The 19,894-nt window shown below is 38.1% G+C and overlaps 1 non-coding gene across 1 annotated transcript; it reads left to right on the top strand.

Moving 5' to 3' along the window:
- The first annotated feature begins 8,092 nt into the window (after positions 1-8,092).
- Positions 8,093-8,200, top strand: LOC118975980 (U6 spliceosomal RNA). The gene has a single exon (XR_005064165.1). It is a non-coding gene; the product is annotated as a U6 spliceosomal RNA (small nuclear RNA).
- Positions 8,201-19,894: the final 11,694 nt, after the last annotated feature.

The raw sequence follows: 19,894 nt of genomic DNA, 5'->3' as shown, positions 1-19,894 counted from the left end.
ATTATAATAATGAAGGTCACTTGCTTTTAAACAGTGTTTCATTTTCTCTGATATACTTGTGATGATATTTACAGTTTTAATGTACAAAGTGCTTTCATGTACATTACCTCTTTGAGCCACACCAAGAGAAAGTTAGGGTTCAACTTAACTTAATACCAATAAGAGAGGCCTTCCAAGTAACCCTCTTTGGGAGTAAAAAGTATCTGGTTACTATCAATGTATAATAAATTACCCCCAAACTCAACAATTTAAAATATCACTAATTTTTCTCACAATTTTGTGTCAGATATTCAGGGAGGGCTAGGCCAAACAATCCTCTGTTAGATTTTATATGCTATTGCAATCAGCCTCAGCTGGAACTACACAACTGATCTGCATACCCAAGGCAGCTCATTCACACAGCTGATGTATCTTGAGGACTCTCAAACATAGAGGGCTCAGGGAAACTGGACTTCTTAAGGGGCATCTGGCTTCTCCCCACAAGAGTAGCCAGAGAATGAGATGAAGCTCTTCCACCTCCTGTTGGAAGTCACAGGGTGTCCCTGTATTGCATTCTGCTCAGTGCAAATTCAAGCTTAAGGCCCATAAACTCCACGCCCCAATATCAGGAGCATCAGTAATTTGGATCTTTATTTTCAATCATCCCAAGAGATTTTCTCAGTGAAGTGACTGAAGAAATATATATTCAGACAAATTTTGTCCCAGAATTGGAATCTTAGGTATTCCACAATGCTCCAGGGGTCTCACTGCTTCTCTGCCCTGAAAATGCTTCCTGACTCTTTTGGCATAAAACAGACAGCATGCTCCAACATGAGACCTAGTGTATAGTATTGGTAAGTAGATTAAAGAATACGTGACCTACCTCAACCAATTGTCAATCAACTTATCTTCTGTTAAGTGGCAAGAAGAGGATCAAAAATGATGAACAAGGGAGAGAAAGATATTGATCACATTCCTGAATCTGCATGCATAAAAGTGTGCAGCACTTAATACAGAGCAAATCAGCATAACTTTTTTATTTGTCTTGTAATTAAATTTAGAGAGGAAATAGCCATCTCAGGCAAAAGCTGTGCTACTTTGTATGGTCCATGCTGAGAACTTGGCACAGAGGGTGGTCAGGTACAGTGCTCTACACCCTGCCTTAGCCCACTTGATGAGTACTAAAGCAATTGCAATTTTTTGTCATGTCTAAATTGTTTTTTTAATTTTATTTTAATTGTTGTTCAAGTACAGTTTTGTCTTTTACTCCCATTCCAGCCTACCCCCCAGTCCTCCCTACCTCCCTCCCATTTCCACCCCCCCATTTTTGTCCATGTATCATTTATACTTATTCCTGTAAATCCTTCCCCTTTTTGACATGTGTCCATCTTCTGTAGAACCAACTATTCATTTCTCATGTACCTTTCCATTAAGGACAAGCACTGTTTATAGGTGTTCCTGGTGCTGATATAGCACTGGGAATAATTAAATATTAATCTGTAGACCCTGCTTTCAAGGAAGTTATGGCCCAGGGAAACAGTCAAAGCTATGAACCTGCAACTATGATGAAAGCTGAAGATTTTTTCCTTAATGTAAGTGTCATGAAAGTCTTCTTAGAAAATGTAAAATATGAGTTTAATTCTATAAAGTATATGTTTTTTATCTGTTTGGTGTGGTGAGATGGGGTGGATCAGAGTTGGTAAAAAGGCAACTCCAGGCTAAGGGGTAAGTATGAGAAGTCAAAGGGAGAGGAAAATGTGAGGTGTTTAGATATTCTAAATAGTTCCTGAGAGTTCTATCATATCTGCTATTTTTCAGGCAGGAATCTCCCCAAATACAAACTAGGTCCTAGCTCCTGGTTAGATTCCAAGTAGAAGCAAGGGGAGAGTAAAAAGATGGATCTGTCCAGTGTCCTAGCTCAACTTGTTTTGACTCTGCTCCACCTCAACTTTTTCCTTCAAGGCCACCCTGTTTCCCCAGAAGGCCCCAAGATTATGATGAAAACCTCTAACTATTAGAAATTTTACCTTCCTATTGACTCTCAGGCTGCCTTTCATTAAGTCTGGTTCTTCCCTAGGGCTGTAAAGAGAAATGTAATTTCTACCCCTTAAATCTGTTCTCAGGTATTCACCAACAGCTATACAATTTACCACAGCCAGATTTTTTTAAACCTGAATTCTACTTCTCTCAAATTTCTGAGAACATACTGCTATTTCCATAAACATCTAGATTCTTACCGGTTTCTTCACTCAGAGTATCACATTTCTTTAGTTTTGTAAATTAATTTCAGTCAGTAAACTATGTTTTGTTATCCTGTTCTGTTTATTTTAACAATCAGAGGTGACAGGTTTTGTTTTTTTTATTGAGTTTGCTTCCAGGAGTGCGGACTGTCTTGATAGCTACATAGAAACTGTTCTCACTCAAACTGCATTGTAGTAGAGATAAACACTCACCACAACATCACAATGCCTCTCTAATTTATTATTTCTGGTACACAAGTGACATAGATAGTTTTAATAATCATGTGAGATATTTGGTCTGCACAAAAGTAAAGAAAATCAACCTCACTATTAAGCCAATAGTGGAGAGAGCTCTTGACTCAGAAAAACCATCACATAAGCAAAGACAGTTGCTCTCGTTTACATTAGTTTTCTCTATAGGAATTCATACAGTTGATAGTTGTCTTCTGACTTTCAGGATCTGAGAGGTTAACATGCTTATTTTCACCTGGACAGTGATTAGAGGCCATGGAATCTTGTAATATTTGCCATAAAATGAGCCATCATAGTGCCAGACAGCAATAAGATTGTAACACATTTAGAATCAGCCAGCTAAAATGCAGAGATATGCAGTAGAATAAACATATCACAATTTTAATATGAGGTAATTTAAAATTGTATATTGGTTTAATATTTGTCAAAATAATACATATATGGTAAAGAAAAACAAAAACATATGATTGTACAGTGAAAATCATAGTCCTCTGAATGTCTCAAATTACTTATCACAAATCTTTCAACTTACAAGTTCTGCTGATTACCACAAAAAATACTAATAGTATTTTCTGCTACTTCATTAACATTAAAATATTTTTCTGACATTATTTAGTAACTGTCTGGTTTTAAATTTCAATAGTTAGCTCACTTGAACCATCTCCTCCTCTCATCTCTGGCCTCTTCACCATTTTAGGTAGTACAGTTGGCTCTTGAACAGCATAGATGTTATCAGCTTTATTGCCCTGTGCAGCTAAAAATATGAATATAACTTTTTGATGCCTCTAAAACTTAATTACTAATAGACTGCTATTGACCAAAAACCCTACTGATAACATAAACACTTGACTAACACATAATTTGAATGCTATATTTTTACAATAAAGTTACCAGAGGTGGGAGGAAGAGAGAACTGGAGGAAGGTAATCAAAAGGTACAAAAAAACACATCAGGAGAGGTGAAAGATAGCAACTGAGTAGGTAGAAGCTGAGCCTATTTGCTTTGACCCCAGCATGGATTTTCAACTGATCTTCTGACAAGTGACCTGAATAATCAACAGAATCTTAGCTGGCATTATTTTTTAAAGCCAGAGAGTGCAGAAGAGGCTTTGTACTGTCTGGTGAGAGATTTTACAAGTTGAAAGGTTAATACCCTGTGCAAAGTCACTAAACCAAAGGAGGGAGCAAGGAGAGAAAGCACAACTAGGTAGCTGTCACCTCTCCAAGACCAGGGACCCCAGTCCTGCACAGAAACTCCCCCATCCTAATCAGAAATTACTTGGGAGGATATACAAAGTCTTGAAGACTCAGGCTGCATACAGAGTGAGTAACACACCCATGGCTGCCATGCCAACTGGGAGAAACTAGGAGAGAAATTCTGGCTCTTATGACTGTTGGAGGCACAGGAAAGCTGTGGCCAGGCCTGACGAAGAAAGACTTTTTGCCTTTAAGGGAAATGGAGGGAACAGAGAGCTAGGCAGTAGTTTAGAACTGCAGTTTAGATGCCATATAGGGACTTTCTAAAAAGTTTTATTTTATCATACTTCAAGTACAGTTGCCTACCTTTCCCCCCACCACCACTCCCCACCCCAGCCATCCCCATCTCCCTCTCCTGATTCCACTTTCTCTTGGTTTTGTCCATGTGTTCTTTATGGTTGTTCCTGAAAATCCTTTCCCCTTTCCTCCCATTATCCCCTCCCAGCTCCCCTTTAGTTACTGTCAGTTTTTTTTTCTTAATTTAATTGTTTCTGGTTGTAGTTTCTTTCTTGTTTGTTTTGTTGATTAGGTTTCACTTAAAGGTGAGATCACATGGAATTTGTCTTTCATTGCTTGGCTTATTTCACTTAGTATAATGCTCTCCAGTTCCATCCATGTTGTTGCAAGGCACAGGAGCTCCTTCTTTCTTGCTGTTGTGTATTATTCCATTGTGTAGAGGTACCATAAATGAAGGTATCCATTCATTTACTGATGGACACTTAGGTTGCTTCCAGCACTTGACTATTGTAAATTGTGCTGATATGAACATTGGAAAACAGCATTAAAATGAAATGAGAACCAATTATATGGGAAAACATATTTGTCAATGATACCTCAGACAAGGGTTTGATCTCCAAATATATAAAGAACTCACATGACTCCACTCCAGGAAGACAAAACCCTGATTAAAAAATGGGCAAAAGACCTGAACAGATACTTCTCCAAGGAGGACATACAGAGGGCCCAAAGACGTATGAAAAGATGCTCAGCATCACTAGCCATCAGAGAGATGCAAATTAAAATTACAGTGAAATGTCACTTCACACCAGTGAGATTGGCCATCATAAACAAATCAACAAACAACAAGTGTTGGAGAGGATGTGGAGAAAAGGGAACCCTAGTGCACTGTTGGTGGGAATGCATACTGGTGCAACCACTGTGGAAAACAGTATGGAATTTCCTCAGAAAAATAAAAATGGAACTGCCTTTTGACCTGGCAATTCCACTGCTGAGATTATATCCTAAGAACCCTGAAACACCAATCCAAAAGAACCTATGCAGCCCAATGTTCATATACGAACTTTTTTAAAGTGGGAATTGGAAGAGTGGCTAATAGAGAACCCACATACATGCAGCTGTCCTGCCAGCAAAGAGGCCAGATTCAAAGCACAATTTGAGCCCATTGGAATCAGCTGGCCAGGAAGAGTAGAAGGCTGCACAGAAAAGGAATTGTGGGGTCCCACACAGCATGGCTAGTGAGTAGGGGCATTGTGCATGGAATGAACGGTTTGAATCTGAGTCTTCAGCAATAACGGTGAGCCAAGAACTGCTTGGGCTAGAGCTGAGCACTTGGGATTCCTAACAGCCAGGCAGTAGCACACAAACTGTAGAATACAAACCTCTTGGAAGGGGAAAACATGCCCATTCCCCACCTACAGGATTTTGATCTCCTCAAAACAGTAAGGCCAGGCTCAAAAACACCTGTCAGGTGCACATTAATAAGGAAAAGAAAGATAATTTCAAAGGAGACCTTTGTGAAATTTTATAATACACTATGCTGTCTCCTTTTTGGGCCCAATTCAACTGAAGACAGCAAGACAGAGAGATTAGACATTGGCACAGCAAGAGTTATTCAGGGCCCCACCCAGCCTCAACTCTCACTCATTACTGGCATCAGCACCAAGCAAGAAAGAGCTGACCCTTTACACAGATTGACCCCTCATATAAAATGCTAATTCATCAAATACTATGAATTAGCAGAAATGACCTGGGACCAACCAAGGCATGTAGCATAGGGGTGAGGAACATACTCACCATTTTCCCTGAAGGCTGAACAGTGCCACATGCCTCCCCAGGCTTGTTCCAGGGACCCCACCCTCCTTATTGCACCAGAGGCCTCCTCTGAAGGCAGGTAGAAGTGGTACTTGTAGTGTTGTCATAAGTTAAATAAACCACCTCTTGGCCTTGTGCTGATAAAAAGTAATCAGGGACCAGCCAAGCCTAAAGGACATACCCACAGACTGTAGGTTGCTTTTAGCCTTGAAGACGCTGCCTAAAGCTAGACTGGGACAACAGCTGACATCAGAGACAGATCATGAAGGAGAAAACAGTTGGCCAACAAATACTGGACTCTGCTGAAATGAATTCTACCTCATTCTTTTAATTATTTGTGCTATTTTTTCTCATGTATAGCCTTTTAACATTGTTTCATTGTCTCCAATTTTGTTTCTGTTATTTCATTATTTTTTATTTTATTATATATATTTTAGTTTTGTTATATTTTATTTTTAGTTCAGTTTTAATTCTAATTTCATATTTTACTCTTCCCTTCACTTCATTTTCCCATCATTCTTCTCTTTCTTACTTTTATCTTAAATTTTATTTTTTCCCTTTCCACACCTGGTTTCTATTCCTTACTCTTATTATTTCTCCTCTCTCCATCCTCTCAAAGCTATTCTTCTTTTTACTAGTCATCTCACATTATTTTTCCCTTTCTTATAATAGCATTTTGTAATTCCACATTTATGAATATTTGCTCAAATGTTGTTGATATTGGGGTTGTTGTTGCATTTCTTCAATTCTATCCTAGATAATGTTCACTTTAATATTTTTTAAATTTAAATCTTATTTTTAATTTTCACCCAAGATGGAGGAATAGGTAGAAACACTTTGCTTCCTTGCACAAACGAAAGAAGGATAACAACCAATTTTAAAACAATAAGCTAACAAAAGTGCTAGAAAGTCAAACTGCATGGAAATGCAATAACAAGAAGTTAAACATTTATCAAGTTTGATAGGTGGGGCAGAGACAGGAAGCTGAGTGGAGAGGACACACAGCAAATAGCAGACCACACAGGGGAGGTGGGATTGGCTGAACAAGAAACTAAAGACTCAAAACCCTCAATCTATAAAATATTGTGAAGGTTTAAATGGCAGAAGAAACTCCCAGTCTCACAGAAGTGTTCATTGAAAAGTGGGGCTAGAGTAGCAAGCAGCATTGTCCCCTCTCTGACCCCTTCCCTATAGGCAACACCACAACACAGCAAAGAGAGTTGCCCTGCCCTGGAAAATACCTAAGGCTCCACCCTCTTACAGCATAACAGGTGTGCTGAGACAAAGAAATATGGCTAAAATGAAAGAACAGATCGAAACTGCAGAAAAGGAGCTAAGCGATGAGGAGATAGACGACATACCTGATATAGATTTCAAAACCCTGGTAATCAGGATGTTCACAGAATTAATTAAGCTCGGTTGCAAAATGAGGGAAGAAATAAGAATTATCCAGAGTGAAATAAAGCCAAATATACAGGGAACCAACAGTGAAGGGAAGGAAATCAGGACTCAAATCAACAATTTGGAACAAAATAAAGAAATAAATATCCAAATGTAACAGAATGAAGAAACAAGAATTCTAAAAAATGAGGAGAGGTTTAGGATCCTCTGGGACAAGTTTAAGAACTCCAACACCCAAATCATAGGGGTATCAGGAGGAGAACAACAAGAAATTGAAGACTTATTTGAACAAATAATGAAGAAAAACTCCCCCAATTTGGCAAAGGAAATAGACTTCTAGGAAGTCCAGAAAACCCAGAGAGTCCCAGAGAAATTGAACCCAAGGAGAAAAACACCAAGGCATATCATAATTAAGTTACTGAAGATTAAAGATAAAGAGAGAATCTTAAAAGCAGCAAGAGGAAAAGAGAGAGTTGCCTACAAAGGAGTACCCATTAGACCAGCAGCCAACTTCTTAAAAAAAAACCTCACAGTCCCTGGCTTCTGCAGCTCAGTTGACTGAGCACTAGCCTGTGAAACAAAATGTTGCTGGTTCAATTCCCAGCTGGGGCAAATAGAATGAAATATTTTAGATAATGAAAAGCAAGCTCATAGCATTACATGCCTATCTAAAGAAGATATAAAAGTCTTAGTAGCCTGCAACTAAGACTACTCTATTTAAAATGAAGGAGAACTAATGAGCTTCCCAGAAAAAAAAAAGGCTAAAGTAGTACATCTCCACCAAATGAGCATTGCAAGAGATGGTAAAGGGACTGCTTAAAAAGATGAAGAAAAACAGAGAGAAAGAAAGAAACACAGGCACTCGGGGAACAAATGGTTATGAATAAACACATATTAACAATATTCCATGTAGTGCTCACTTTGGGCATCACATATACTAAAACTGGAATGATACAGAGAAGATTAGCATGGCCCCTGCACAAGGATGATACACAAATTCGTGAAACATTCCATATTTTTAGGCGGTGAAAGACAAATACCATATGATCTCACGTTTAACAAGAACCTAAATAACAAAACAAACAAGCAAGCAAAATATAACCAAAGACACTCAAATACAGAACAGACTGACAGTGACCAGAGGGGAGAGGGGAGGGAATTTCAGGGGGAAAGGGGAAAGATTTAATGGAACTGGTATAAAGGACACATGGACAAAAACTAAAGGGGGTGGAAATGGGAGGGAGATGGGGATTACTGGGGGTAGGGGGTGGGCTGGGATGGACATAAGAGAAACAAAACTGTACTTAAACAACACTTAAATTAATTAAAATAATATTCCATGCAAATGGATTAAATACTCCAATCAAAAGACATAGCATAGCTAAATAGATAATAAAATATGACTGCATATATGCTGTCTAAAGGATGAAACTGAAGGGATAGAAAAAAATATTCAAAGCAAATGGGCATGAAAAAAATGCTGTGGTAGCATGCTTAAATTACACAAGACAGACTTCAAAACAAAGGCCATAACAAGAGACAAAGAGGATCTTCATGTAATACTTAAATGAAGTGTCCAACAAGAGAATATAACTCCTGTAAACATATGTACCCAAAAAAGGAGCACCTAAAAACATAAGGAAAGTCTTGGAGGACATTAAGAAAAAGATCAACAACAATACAATAGTCAAAGGGGACGTTAACACCCCACTGTCAAAAAATGGACAAATCATCCAAACAAAAAAATAACAAGGTTATTATGGCATTGAACAACACCCTAGATCAAATGGAATTAAATAATATCTATAGGGAATTTCAATGAAAAAAGCAAAATATGCATTATTTTAAAATGCACATGAATAATTTCAAAAATAGACCACATGGTAGGTCACAAAACAAGCTTCAGCAAATTCAAGAAAATTGAAAGCATATCAAGCATCCTCCTGGATCACAATGGCTTGAAACTAGAAACCAACCTGAAGGAAAACACAACACTAAAAAACATTCAAATACATAGAGACGGACTAATGCATTGTTAAATAATGAATGGGTTAACAATAAGATGAAGGAAGAAATAAAAAAGTATCTGGTATAAATGAAAATGAACACATCAATGAAAATGTATAGAACAGTGAAAGCAGTCCTGAGAGGGAAGTTCATAGCATTACATGCCTATCTAAAGAAGATATAAAAGTCTCAAATAAACAACCTAAGCCTAGATCTAAAAGACTTAGAGGAACAACAACAAATAAAGCCCAGACTCAGTAGAAGAAATGAAATAATAAAGATCAGAGCAAAACGAAATAACAGAGCTTAAAAAATATTCAAAAATCAATGGATCTAGGAACTAGTTCTTTGAAAAGATAAACAATATTTACAAGTCTTTAACCACACTCATCAAGAAAAAAAGAGAGTACCAACATAAACAAAATCAGAAATGAAGACAAGTAGAAACCAATACTGCAGTACTACAAATGTTGTAAGAAATTACTATGAAAAATGATATGTCAAGAAATTTGACAATCTAGGTGAAATGGACAAATTTCTAGAAACATAATCAGTTCCAAAGGTGAATCAAGTAGAATCAGAAAGCATAATTAAGGCAATAATAACTAGCAAAATTAAACCAGTAATCAAAAACTCCCAGCAAGCATTCTAGGTGATGTAGCTCAGTGGGTTGAGCTCAGACTGTGAACCAAAGGGTCACTGCTTCAATTCCCAGTCAGGGTACAATGCCTGGGTTGCAGGCCAGGGCCCCAGTAGGTGGCCACATGAGAAGCAACCTCACATTGATGTTTGTCTCCATCTCTTTCTCCCTCCTTTCCCTTCTCTCTAAAACTAACTAAATACAATCTTAAAAAAAAAAGACTCCTAGAAAACAAATGACCTGCATCAGGTGGTTCAGCAGATGAATTTTACCAACATTCAAAGAAGAACTAACTCCTATTCTTCTCAAACAATTCCCAAAATTCGAGAAGAGAAAAGGACCCAAATTCCTTTTTATAAGCCCAGTAGTATGCTAATTCCAAACCAGGAAAAGATGCTACAAAGAAAGAAAATTACAGGCCAATACTTCTGATGAACATGGACGATAAAATTATCAACAAAATATTGACAATACAGATAATACATTGATCAAGTGGGATTTATCCCAGGGATGCAAGGATGGTACAGTATTCAGAAATCAATAAATGTAATGCACCACTTAATCAAAATGAAGGACATAAAATTACATGACCATGTCAATGTATGCTGAAAAAGCATTTGCTAAAATCTAGCACTCACTTATGATGAAAATACTCAGCAAAGTAGAGAGAATTCATAATCACAAAAATTAATAAACTAGAATCCTACTGCCAGCATCATACTCAATGGGAAATAGTAAAAACTTTCCACTAGGATCAGAAATAAGACAAGGGTGTCCACTTTCACTACTCTTATTCCACATGGTACTGGAAGTTCTAAGCACAGTGATCAGTCTAGAAGACATAAAAGGCACCCAAAATGGAAAGGAAGAAGTAAAACTGTCATTATTTGCAGATGACATGACACTGTTCATAGAAAACCCTAGAGTATCCAACTAAAAACTACTCAATCTAGTAAGTTAAAATGGCAAAATAGTGGGACACAAAGTCAATATTGAGAAATGGCATTTTTGTACACTAACGATGAACTATGAGAAATAGAAACTAGGAAAAAAATCCCACTCACTGTAGCAACAAGAAAAATAAAGTACCTAGGAATAAGTTTATCCAAGCAGGTAAAAGACCTATATTCAGAAATCTAAGGAATAGTGAAAAAAGAAATTCAGGAAGATACAAATAAATGAAAGTGTATACCACGTTTATGGATCAAAATAATTTACAACATTAAAATGTCCACACTATCCAACAAAATCTATAGATTCAATGCAATTCTTATTAAGAAAACAATGGTATATTTCACTGATCTACAACAAATACTCCCAAAATTTATATGGACCAAAAGAGACACCAAATAGCCTCAGCAATCTTGAGAAAGGAGAATAAAGTAGGAGGGATCACAACACCTGATATCAAACTACTACAAAGCCATAGTAATCAAAAAAGCCTGATAATGGCATAAGAACAGTTACATAGGAGAAGGCCCAATTTGCTTGCAGGAAGTGCAGGAAGTGACTGAAAACCAGCCCAGAGCTGAGCACATGCCATTGCTCCCTCTTGGATCTCTCCCCCACACACAGCGCCACAACATAGGGATGTGGTTTTCCTCGCCCTGGTGAATTCCTAAGATTCTGCCCCTTATTACATAATAGGTGCAGTGAGAATATATATATATATATATATATATATATATATATATATCCCAAATGAAAGAGCAGATCAAAGCTCCAGAAACATACAACTAAGCGATGAAGAGATAGCCAACCTATCAGATGCACAGTTCAAAACACTAGTAATTGGGATGCTCACAGAATTGGTTGAGTATGGTCACAAGATAAAGGAAAAAGTGAAGGCTATGAAAGGTGAAATAAAGGAAAATGTACAGTTCCAGTAGGGGATGTGTGAGAGGCAACCACACATTGATGTTTCTCTCCCTTTCTTTTTTCTTCCCTTCCCCTCTCACTAAAATTACATAAATAAACTCTTAAACAAAAGATTATACACTGTGATCATGTGGGATTTATTCCAGGGTTACAAGAATGATACAATATCTGCAAATCATTAAATATAACACATTGCGTAAACAAAATGAAGGGCAAAAATTACATGAATATATCAATAGATAATGAAAAAACATTTTATAAAATCCATCACCCCTTTATGTAAAAACACTCAGCAAAGTGGGAATAGAGGGAGCATACTTCAATACAATAAAGTCCATATATGAAAAACCTACTACCAATATCATACTCAAAGAGTAAAAACTGAAAGTGTTTTCCTTATGATCATGGGCGTCCAATTTCACTGCTCTTCTTTAGCATAGTATTGAAAGTTCTGACACAAAGATCAGAAAACAAACATAAGTAAAATGCATCCAAATTAGAAACGAGGAAGTAAACTTGTCATTATTTGCAAATGACATGATAGTGTACATAGAAAACCTATAGGCTCCACAAAAAAAACAAACAAAAAAACTGCTTGACCTAATAAGTGTATTTGGCAAAGTAGCAGAATACAATGTCAAAATTTAGAAATTAATGGCAGTATGGTACACCTACAGTAAAGTATCAGAAAGAGAAACTAAGAAAAGAAATCCCATTTACTATAGCAACAAAAAACATAAAATACCTAGGAATAAATTTAACCAAGGAGATAAAGGACCTATACTCAGAAAGCTATAGAACAGTAAAAAATTAAATTCAGGAAGATACAAACAAATGGAAACATAATGTGAGTTCATGGATTGAAAGAATTAACATTAAAAAGTCCATACTACTCAAAGCAATCTATAGATTCAATGCAATTTTCATTAAAATATCAATGGCATATTTTGCAGATCTGGAACAAATACTCCAAAATTTATATAGAACCAATAAATATCCTAGGTAGCTTCTGCAACCTTGAGAAAAAAGAACATACATAGTTGGAGCAATCACAATATCTGATGTCAAACTATACTACAAGTCCACTGTAACCAGAACAGCCTGGTACTGGCATAACAACAGTCACATAGAACAATGGAACAGAAAAGAGAGCCCAGAAATAAACCATTGTTTCTAACATCAATTAATATTTGACAAAGGAGGCAAGAGCATACAAGGGAGTAAAGATAGTCTCTTCAATAAATGGTCTTGGGATAACTGGACAGGTATAGGCAAAAAAATGAAACTAGAACACCAACTTACACCATACACCAGAATAAACTCAAAATGGGTAAAAGACCTAAATATAAGTTGTGATACCATAAAAATCCTAGCAGAAAGCATAGGCGGTACAATTTCAGATACCATACACAGCGATATTGTTGTCAATATATCTCCTAGAACAAGGATCAAAAAGGAAAAAAAAATAAACAAGGGAGACTACATCAATATCTCTGACTGAAAAAACTTGTGAGGGTTGAGGCAATGGGAGAAACTCCCGGCCTCAAAGGAGTGTCTGTGGGGGAGACCCATACGGTTCTGGAATGTACACAAAACCACCCACCTAGGAATCAGCACCAAAGCACTGAATTTGCTGGAGGGTAGTGCCAGAAGTGACTGAAAGCCAGCAGAGAACTGATCAAGCAGCACTGTTCCCTCTCTGACTTCTTCTCCATGCCCAGCAATGCATAGCAGGTTGTCCCACTCTGATGAACACCTAAGGTTATGCCCCTTACTACATAACAGGCACACTGAGACAAAACAAAAAAATGGCCCAAATGAAAAAACAGCTCAAATCTCCAGAAAAAAATACAACTAAGCAACAAAGAGATAATCAATCTAACAGATGCAAAGTTCAAAATACCGACAATCAGGACGCACATAGATTTGGTTTTTAGAATACACAGAATGTGAGGATAGTCACAAAATAGAGAAAAAATGAAAGCTATAAAAAGCGAAATAAAGGAAAATGAACAGGGAACCAATGATGAAGGGAAGGAAACTGGGACTCAAATCAACAGTTTGGACCAATCCAAAAAATCCTATGCACCCCAATGTTCATAGCAGCACAATTTACAATAGCCAAGAGCTGGAAGCAACCTAGGTGCCCATCAATAAATGAATGGATCAAAAGACTATGGTACATATACACAATGAAATTTTATGCTTCAGAAAGAAAGAAGGAGCTCCTACCCTTTGCAACAGCATGGATGGAACTGGAAAGCATGCTGGCTGAGTGAAATAAGCCAGGCGGTGAAAGAAAAATGCCATATGATTTCATCTTTAACAGGAACCTAATCAACAAAACAAACAAACAAACAAAATACAACCAAAGACACTGAAATAGAGAATAGGCTGACAGTGACCAGAGGGGAGAGGGGAGAAGATTTCAGGGGAAAAGGGGAAGTGTTTACAGGAACAAATAAGTATAAAGGACACATAGACAAAAACAGGGGGTGGGTGGAAATGGAAGGAAGATGGGGAGGGCTGGTGGGGTGGACTGGGATGGGAGTAAAAGGCAGAAAACTGTACTTGAACAATTAAAATAAAATGAAATAATATAAAAAGGAAAAAACAAAAACAAAAACAAAAAACAGTTTGGGCCAGAAGAAAGAAATAAACATTCAACCAGAAGAAGAATTCAAAAATATGAGGAGAGGCTTAGGAACTTCTGGGACAACTTTAAACATTCCCACATCTGAATCATAAAGGTACCAAAAGGATAAGAGGAAGAGCAAGAAATTGAAAACTTATTTTAAAAAAGTAATAAAGGAGAACTTCCCCAATCTGGCAAAGGAAATAGACTTCCAGAAAGTTTGGGGAGCTCAGAAAGTCCAAAAAAAATTGTCCCAAAGCACACACCAAGGCATATCATAATTACATTACTCAAGGGTAAAGATAAGGAGAGAATCTTAAAGTCAGCAAAAGGAAAGGAGGCAGTTACCTACAAAGGAGTTCCCATAACACTACCAACTAACTTCTCAAAAGAAACCTTTCAGGCAAGAAGGGGCTGGGAAGAAATATTCAAAGTTATGAAAGGCAAGGACCTACATCCAAGATTACTCTGTCCAGCAAAGCTATCACTTACAGTGGAAGGGCAGATAAAGTGCTTTCCACATAAGGTCGAGTTAAAGGAATTCATCATCACCAATCCCTTATTATATAAAATGTTAAAGGGACATCTAAAAAAGATAAAATATATAAACAGTAAAATGACAACAAATTCACAATTATTAACAACTAAACCTAAAACAAAAACAAAAGCAAACTAAGCAAACAACTAGAACAGAAACAGATTCACAAAAATGGAGATCACAGGGATGGTTATCAGGGAAGAGTGGGAGGGGGAGAGAGAGAAAAAAGCTACAGTGAATAGTAACATAAATGGTAGATAGAAAATAGACAGGGGGAAGTTAAGAATAGTATAGGAACTGGAGAAGCCAAATAATTATCTTTTTCACTTTTATTTATTCATTTTTTATTTAATTCTTGTTCAAGTACAGTTTTCTGTCTTATATTCCCAGCCCTGCCCCCCCAGTGCTCCCCACCTCCCTCCCATTTTCACCCCCCACCTTAGTTATTGTCCATATGTCCTTTTTACTTGTTCATGTGAATGCTTCCCCTTTTCCCCTGTGATTCTCTCCATTCTCCCCTTTGTCAGCCTGTTCTGTATTTTAGTGTCTTTGGTCATATTTTGCTTGCTTATTTGTTTTGTTGTTTAGATTCCTGTTAACAGTGAGATCATATGGTGTTTATCTTTCACCTTCTGGCTGATTTCACTCAGCATAAGGTTTTCCAGTTCCATCCATGATGTTGCAAAGGGTAGGAGCTCCTTTTTTCTTTCTGCTGCATAGAATTCCATTGTGTAAATGTACCATAGTTTTCTGATCCAGTCATTTACCAATGGGCATCTAGGTTGCTTCCAACTCCTGGCTATTGTAAATTGTGCTGTTATGAACATCAGGGTGCATAGTTTCTTTTGGATTGATGTTTCATTGTTCTTAGGATATACTCCTAACAGTGGAATTGCTGGGTCAAAAGGCATATTCATTTTTAGTTTTCTTAGAAGCCAAATAATTTATATGTGTGATCCATGGACATGAACTAAAGGGAGGGGAATGCAGGTGGGAGGCAGTGTGCAGGGTGAAGTGGAATAAGCCAGGGGGGGATGGGACAACTGTAATAGCATAATTAATAAGATATATTTTAATAAAATAAATGAATTTCATTTAAAATTGCACCAAAAAATAAAATACCTAGAAATAAATTTACCAAGGGAGTAAAGACCTATACTTGAATAAGTATAACATTGAAGACAGAATTTTAAGAAAACACTAATAAATGGAAGTATGTAACATTGTCATGGACAGGAAGATTTAACATTGTTAAAAAGTCTATACTACCCATAGCAATCTGTGGGTTTAAAGGAATTCCTGTCAAAATACCAATGACATTTTTAACAGAATATTCCTAAAATACATATGGAGCCACAAGGACCCCAAAAAGGCAAAACAATCTTGAGAAAGAACAAAGTTGGAGATATCATGCAACCTGATATCAAATTATGCTCCAAGTCTACAGTAATCAAAACAGCATGGGTGTAGCATAAAATTAGACACATAGATCAATGAAACAAAATAGAGTACAGAAATAAATCCATATCTGTATGGTCAATTAATGACAAACGATGCTAGAAAATTTACAGTGGAATAAAAACAATTAATTAAATACGTGGTGTTAGGAAAACTAGACAAATAAATGCAAAAAAAATTAAACTAGATCACCTTCTTAAACCAAGAACAAATTCAAAATGGATTAAAAGCCTAAATGTAAGTTTCTGAAACCACAAAACTGCTAGAAGAAAACATAAACAGTAAACAGAGACATTTTCTTAGTACTATTTTTGATATTTCTTTTCAGGTGAGGGGAAAAATAAACAAATAGGAATACATTCAGTTAAAAATAATTTTCACAGAAAAAAAAATAAACAAAATGAAAAGATGGCCTACTGAATGAGAGAAGATATTTTGCCCATGATATATTTGATAAGGAATAAATATCCCTGGCCCTGGCTGGTGTAGCTCAGTGGATTGAGCGCAGGCCTGCAAACCAGAGGATCGCGGTTCGATTCCCAGTCAGGGCACATGCCTGGGTTGCAGGCCAGTTCCCAGCAGGGGACACACAAGAGGCAACCATACATTGATGTTTCTCTTCCTCTCTCCTTCCCCTCTAAAGATAAATAAATAAATAAAATCTTTAAAAAAAAGGAATAAATATCCCAAATATATAAAAAACTCATTCAACTTAACTCCCAAATATATAAAAAACTCATTCAACTTAACACTGTAAAAAACAAATCATCTGATTAAACAGTGGGTAGGAAACCTGAATAGACATTTCTCCAAATAGGACATACTCATCTGATGAATACATATGAAAATTTGTTAAAAATCATTAATCAACATTAAAATAAAAATTAAAACCACAATGAGATATCACCTCACACCTGTCTGAATTGGTACCATCAATCAATCAATCAATGGCAAGTGCTGTGGAGAAACGGGGATCCTCATGCACTGTTGTGAAACTGCAAATTGGTGCAGTCCCAAGGGAAAACAGTATGAAACTTTCCTTAAAAATTAGAAGTAGAGCTACTTTATGACTCAGCAATTCTACTTTTGGGCATTTATCTGAAAAAATCCAAAACACTAATTTAATGACATACATATTCATTGCTGCATTATTTAAAATACCCAGTAAGTATATGGAAGCAACAAAAATGTTTACTGATAGATGATTAGATAAAGGAGATGTGGTACATATATACAATGTAATATTTCTTGATAATAAAAGTGAATGAAATCTTTCACCACCTGGCTTACTTCACTTAGCATATTGCTCTTCAGTTCCACCCATGCTGTCAGGAAATGGAGGGGCACCTTCTTTCTTTTTGCTGCATAGTATTGCATTATGTAAGTGTATTAGAGTTTTTTTATCCACTCATTTATAGATGGGCATCTAGGCTATTTCCAGCACTTGGATATTGTAAATTGCACTGCTATGAACATTTGGGTGTACAGAATCTTTGGAATTGGTGTTTCAGGATTCTTAGTGTATAATTCCAGCAGAAAAGACAAATACCATATGTTCTCATCTATAAGTATAACCTAATTAACAAAACACATAAGCAAGCAAAATAGAATCAGAGACATAGAAATAAAGAACAAACAGACAGTGACCAGAGGGAAGAGGGGAAGGAGATAACAAAGAAAAGAAGGGTAAGAGTCTTCAAGGAACATGTATAAAGGACACATGCACAAAGACAATGGGGGTTAGGATGGAATGTGGAGGTGGGTATATGTAGGGCAGAGAGGAGTAATGGGGGTAATGGGGACAATTGTAATTGAATAACAATTAAAAAAAGAAAAATGAATGAAACCTTATCATTTGTGATAACATGGATGAACTCAGAGGGCATTATACTAAGTGAAATAAATAAGATAAGTAACATATGATTTCACTTATATGTGGACTCAAAGGGCCAAAATTAATGAACAAAAAACCAGAAACAAACTCATAGAGACAGAGAACAAATTGATACTTGCCAGATGAGAGGAGTATTGGGTAGGGGATGGTAAAAAAAAAAGGTAAAGGAATTAAGAAGTAATTATGAATTGTGGCAAGAGGTTAGTAGACTCATCAGTGGAACCACCTCATAAATTTTAAAATGTCTTATCAGAGGAAGAAGGAAGATGGCGTCGGAGTAGGACAAAGGATTTTGCTTCCCTTCACATGCCGGAGAAAAACCAGGCTGCTCTGCAGAGGAGCATGGTGAACACCCAACAGGGACCCAGCATATGGGACGGCAGGACCCCAGAGAGTATAGCGGACACTGAATGACCAGAAGTTGGGGAGAGGAGACGGACCTCAGATCACCAAGGTACGAGGGAACAGCACAGAGGCTGCGGGCCCTTCGCTGGGCAGCGCCAGGGCCCTGGCAGGGTTGTCTTGATCTCCGAGAGCCGAGGGAGGGCAACAACAGACAACCCTATGAGAGAACTAGTCACCGGCATCCTCTCTAACCAGCAGGGTGCAGATTGGAAAACACCAGGAGAGATCGGTTTGCCTGAAGTGGCAGAGAGAGGAGTGGGCATTGGGAAGCAAACCGGAGAACTCTGATAACTCGTGGAGTCAGGCTGTGGTTGCCAGTTTGGGGACCTGAGGGGCCCGGGCATTCCCAGTAGCCTGAGCCGGCACTCCCACAGTCTCGGGGAGCTTCAGAATACTGTCAGTACCCCTGGAAGAGCACCAGTCACCAGCTCCCTCCCTACCCAGCCAGGCGCAGAGTGAGAAGCACCAGGAGTCAGGCTGTAGTTGCTGGCTTGGAGGTCTGGGAATCGTGTGCATTCCCAATACTGGGGGACTCCAGCCGGGGACTCCAGCCGGCACTCACACAGCATCGGGGCGCTGCTCGAGACTGACAGGGCCCCTGGGGAAGCGCCAATCGCCAGCTCCATCCCTACCCAGCTGGGCTCAGACTGAGAAGCACTGTGAGTCAGGCTGTGGTTGCCGGCTTGGAAAAATTGTGAGTTGCCCAGTGTATGCAGCCACAGCACTGGGAAAGATCCAAGCCCAAGCTTGCGAGACCAGGAAAGCCTGGCTGGGAGTGCATGACCTCACGCCAGGCCAGAGCTGGGAAGCCTGGGGGAAAACCTGCTCTCGGCAGGGCACGGGAGAGCAGCGTCATTCTGGATCTTGGGAGGGCACTGGCGAGACCAGCTAAGTTCACCGAGACCAGAGAAAGGCCACACTAATAGCCCCTCAGGCTGCTGCAGCTAGGGAGACCAGAAGAAAAGGTTTGACGAGCTGGAAACCAACCAGAAGAGTAGGTGGAAGTAGAGAACACCAAGATACCTGCAGGAGACTGCACCACTGAATCTCACAGGCATCTTACCACAGAACTTCACACCATAAACCCAGGAACCCAGAACAGATCATTTTAAGAAGCTGAAGCCAACAAGAAGAGCAACACAACCAATGGGAAGACAAAGAAACACTCCCCAAATGAAAGAAAAGGAGGAAGTCTCAAAAAGAACGTTAGATGAAATAGAGGCAAGCCAACTATCAGATATTGAATTAAAAGCACTGGT

The sequence above is a fragment of the Sturnira hondurensis genome, unplaced genomic scaffold, assembly GCF_014824575.4.
Source record: "Sturnira hondurensis isolate 20B ecotype Veracruz unplaced genomic scaffold, ASM1482457v3 Scaffold0001538, whole genome shotgun sequence".
Classification (NCBI taxonomy): domain Eukaryota; kingdom Metazoa; phylum Chordata; class Mammalia; order Chiroptera; family Phyllostomidae; genus Sturnira; species Sturnira hondurensis.
The sequence above is the reverse complement of the archived record's forward strand: the minus strand, read 5'-3'. Positions and strand labels throughout refer to the sequence as shown.